General features: G+C 48.7%; 1 pseudogene; it reads right to left on the reverse strand.

Annotated features, from left to right (window-relative positions):
- Window positions 1-3,477: 3,477 nt before the first annotated feature.
- Window positions 3,478-3,577, reverse strand: LOC140404509 (U6 spliceosomal RNA; annotated as a pseudogene).
- Window positions 3,578-4,969: the final 1,392 nt, after the last annotated feature.

Genomic DNA, 4,969 nt, shown 5'->3' on the forward strand with positions numbered 1-4,969 from the left:
GTGGACAGACAATATGCGGAAGCACCGGAGGAGGGACTGTACAGGGAAAGGCAAAGGCTACATGTAGAATTTGACTTGCTGACTACAGGCACTGCAGAGGCACAATGGAGGAAGGCACAGGGTGTACAGTACGAATATGGGGAGAAGGCGAGCAGGTTGCTGGCACACCAATTGAGGAAAAGGGGAGCAGCGAGGGAAATAGGGGGAGTGAGGGATGAGGAAGGAGAGATGGAGCGGGGAGCGGAGAGAGTGAATGGAGTGTTCAAGACATTTTATAAAAAATTATATGAAGCTCAACCCCCGGATGGGAGGGAGAGAATGATGGGCTTCTTGGATCGGCTGGAATTTCCCAAGGTGGAAGAGCAGGAAAGGGTGGGACTGGGAGCACAGATCGAGGTAGAAGAAGTGGTGAAAGGAATTAGGAGCATGCAGGCGGGAAAGGCCCCGGGACCGGATGGATTCCCAGTCGAATTCTATAGAAAATATGTGGACTTGCTCGCCCCGGTACTGACGAGGACCTTTAATGAGGCAAAGGAAAGGGGACAACTGCCCCCGACTATGTCTGAAGCAACGATATCGCTTCTCTTAAAGAAGGAAAAGGACCCGCTACAATGCGGGTCCTATAGACCTATTTCCCTCCTAAATGTAGATGCCAAGGTCCTGGCCAAGGTAATGGCAATGAGAATAGAGGAATGTGTCCCGGGGGTGGTCCACGAGGACCAAACTGGGTTTGTGAAGGGGAGACAGCTGAACACGAATATACGGAGGTTGTTAGGGGTAATGATGATGGCCCCACCAGAGGGAGAAACGGAGATAGTAGTGGCGATGGATGCCGAGAAAGCATTTGATAGAGTGGAGTGGGATTATTTGTGGGAGGTGTTGAGGAGATTTGGTTTTGGAGAGGGGTATGTTAGATGGGTGCAGCTGTTGTATAGGGCCCCAGTGGCGAGCGTGGTCACGAATGGACGGGGATCTGCATATTTTCGGCTCCATAGAGGGACAAGGCAGGGATGCCCTCTGTCCCCATTATTGTTTGCACTGGCGATTGAGCCCCTGGCGATAGCGTTGAGGGGTTCCAAGAAGTGGAGGGGAGTACTTAGGGGAGGAGAAGAGCACCGGGTATCTTTGTATGCGGACGATTTGCTACTATACGTGGCGGACCCGGCGGAGGGGATGCCAGAAATAATGCGGATACTTGGGGAGTTTGGGGATTTTTCAGGGTATAAATTGAACATGGGGAAAAGTGAGTTGTTTGTGGTGCATCCAGGGGAGCAGAGTAGAGAAATAGAGGACCTACCGTTGAGGAAGGTAACAAGGGACTTTCGTTACCTGGGGATCCAGATAGCTAAGAATTGGGGCACATTGCATAGGTTAAATTTAACGCGGTTGGTGGAACAGATGGAGGAGGATTTCAAGAGATGGGATATGGTATCCCTGTCAATGGCAGGGAGGGTGCAGGCGGTTAAGATGGTGGTCCTCCCGAGATTCCTCTTTGTGTTTCAGTGCCTCCCGGTGGTGACTACGAAGGCTTTTTTTTAAAGGATTGAAAAGAGCATCATGGGTTTTGTGTGGGCCGGGAAGACCCCGAGAGTGAGGAAGGGATTCTTACAGCGTAGCAGGGATAGGGGGGGGGGCTGGCACTACCGAGCCTAAGTGAGTACTATTGGGCCGCTAATATTTCAATGGTGAGTAAGTGGATGGGAGAGGAGGAGGGAGCGGCGTGGAAGAGATTAGAGAGGGCGTCCTGTAGGGGGACTAGCCTACAGGCTATGGTGACAGCCCCATTGCCGTTCTCACCGAGGAACTACACCACAAGCCCGGTGGTGGTGGCTACACTGAAGATTTGGGGACAGTGGAGACGGCATAGGGGAAAGACTGGAGCCTTGGGGGGGTCCCCGATAAGAAACAACCATAGGTTTGCCCCGGGGGGAATGGATGGGGGATATGGAATGTGGCAAAGAGCAGGAATAACGCAACTGAAAGATCTGTTTGTGGATGGGAAGTTCGCGAGTCTGGGAGCGCTGACCGAGAAATATGGGTTGCCCCAAGGGAATGCATTCAGGTATATGCAACTGAGGGCTTTTGCAAGGCAACAGGTGAGGGAATTCCCGCAGCTCCCGACACAAGAGGTGCAGGACAGAGTGATCTCAAAGACATGGGTGGGGGATGGTAAGGTGTCAGATATATATAGGGAAATGAGGGACGAAGGGGAGACTATGGTAGATGAACTAAAAGGGAAATGGGAAGAGCTGGGGGAGGAGATCGAGGAGGGGCTGTGGGCAGATGCCCTAAGCAGGGTAAACTTGTCGTCCTCGTGTGCCAGGCTAAGCCTGATTCAGTTTAAGGTATTACACAGGGCACATATGACTGGAGCACGGCTCAGTAAATTTTTTGGGGTGGAGGATAGGTGTGCGAGGTGCTCGAGAAGCCCAGCGAATCATACCCATATGTTTTGGTCATGCCCGGCACTACAGGGGTTTTGGATGGGGGTGACAAAGGTGCTTTCAAAAGTAGTAGGAGTCCGGGTCGAACCAAGCTGGGGGTTGGCTATATTTGGGGTTGCACAAGAGCCGGGAGTGCAGGAGGCGAGAGAGGCCGATGTTTTGGCCTTTGCGTCCCTAGTAGCCCGGCGCAGGATATTGCTAATGTGGAAAGAAGCCAAGCCCCCGGGGGTGGAGACCTGGATAAATGACATGGCAGGGTTTATAAAGCTAGAGCGGATTAAGTTCGTCCTAAGGGGGTCGGCTCAAGGGTTCACCAGGCGGTGGCAACCGTTCGTCGAATACCTCGCAGAAAGATAGACGGAATGGGAAAAAGAAGGCAGCAGCAGCAGCCCAGGACCGGGGGGAGGGGAGGAACCAGAAGGACTCTCAGGGTTAATATATACTGTATAGTATGTATAGGTCGTTGCTACAGATAATTATATATTGGACTGTTAAATTATATTTTTGGAGTGTTACTTGTGACAAGGCAGTTGCCAATTAGGGCTAGTTTTCATTTTTGTTATTTATTATTTATTCATTTTTTGTTTATAAAATAGGTCATTGTTATTTGTGTTGTTATAATATTGTGTAAAGGATGCACAATGTACTGTGTTGGTTGACCAAAAATTTTCAATAAAATATTTAATAAAAAAAATAAATTGCCCCTTAGTGTACAAAAGGTTAGGTAGGATTACTGGGTTTCAGGGATTGGGTGTAGGCTTAAGTAGGGTGCTTTTTTCCCTCCCAAGGGTCGGTGTAGACTCGATGGGCCGAATGGCCTCCTTCTGCATTGTGGGTTTCTATAATTTGGTGCCAAAGTGGCATGGTGTGTGAGAGAGAGAGAGAGCTGACTGGTGGTGATTTAACCCGAGGGTCACCACACCTCAGGCGAAGGACAAGGTTGAGAAGCCGGTACGTGAATTGAACCCGCACTGCTGGCATCGCTCTGCGTCACAAATCAGCCGTCCAGCCAACTGAGCTAACCCACCCACCCAAAAGTATGCAACGCTTCACGAACGTGCCCGTCATCCTTGCACAGCGGCTATGCTAATCGTCTCCGTATCGTTCCAATTTTAGTATATGCGCTGACGAGCTGTTGCAAGTGGGACATTTGTGCAAATGATCCGTTCGGGGCATTTCTCTGGTGCCTGTTACAATCAGAGCGGTTTTCAATTGGGCAAACTGACAACATCTGATATAATTTTGAGCAATGAATTCATGAAGACACTGGACTATCGACAAGTCATTAACCTGAAGGTCAGCCACCTTCACCTGCCCACTGAAATGAAGTTTCATTCCTTCTCCCTTCAATTAAAACAATTATGTGAACGGTTGAAGGAATTAAAGCAGATATGTGCTTCAGTGAAAAGGGTGCACATTATTTTGAAGTTCTGTACAAGTGTTAGTTAACCGTGGGTAGACATATTAAGCAAGAAATGTAGGAGAAACTGCAGATAATTTACTCCACGCATCACTGCGTGCGCCCTCACATCATAACTTCAGTTAAACCATTCTAGTCATTAACCCAAGAACTAGGAGCAGGGTTAGGCAATTCAGCCCCTTGAGCTGCTCCGCCATTCAATACGATCATGGCTGATTTCATCTCGGCCTCACCTCCACCTTCTTGCCCACTCCCCATGGTGGCACGTAGCACAGTGGTTAGCACTGTTGCTTCACAGCACCAGGGTCCCAGGTTCGATTCCTGCTTGGGTCACTGTCTGTGCGGAGTCTGCACCTTCTCCCCGTGCCCACAAGTCCCGAAAGACGCGCGTGTCAGGTGAATTGGATATTCTGAATTCTCCATCCGTGTACCAGAACAGGCGCCGTAGTGTGGCGACTGGGGGCTTGTCACAGTAACTTCATTGCCGCTTTAATGTAAGCCTACTTGTGACAATAATAGATATGTAACCCTTCACCCCGCTACTAATTAAAAACCTATCTCCTCCTTAAATTTGTTGAAGCGTTCAAGCGCCGACTGGGGTGATGAATTCCATATTCACACCCTTTGAGTGAAGTAATTCCTCTCAATTTCTGTTTTAAATCTGCCGCGCCTTTGCCTAAAACTATTAAATTTAACAAAACCCTCAATGGTACATATTTAATAGATTTGCACATCAGGGTAGTCTGCTACTTGAAATATCCTATTGAACAGGTTATTAACTTAGTTACATTAAGGAGTTTAAAACAAAAAGATCCGTTACTTAAATTAGAAATTACAGAAAGAGGCTCTAAATGTTGGATTATGACAAACTCGTTAACACTGTTCCTGGGCAATGGCACCCTTTCTGATTGATATATGTAGGTCCTCTTTACTCCTTTTCTGCATCCATCGTTGAGCTTGGCACTGGTTTCCCACATACCAGTATCGGGAGCTGTTTTGCCAGTACCTGAGATTACCAGCAACTCATGGTTAACCCATTTCTTAAAAGAGCCGTTCCTGGGATCTAGGCGGCTCTGGCTGGGCCAGCATTTATTGGCCATTCCGA

The sequence above is a fragment of the Scyliorhinus torazame genome, chromosome 30, assembly GCF_047496885.1.
Source record: "Scyliorhinus torazame isolate Kashiwa2021f chromosome 30, sScyTor2.1, whole genome shotgun sequence".
Lineage (NCBI taxonomy): Eukaryota > Metazoa > Chordata > Chondrichthyes > Carcharhiniformes > Scyliorhinidae > Scyliorhinus > Scyliorhinus torazame.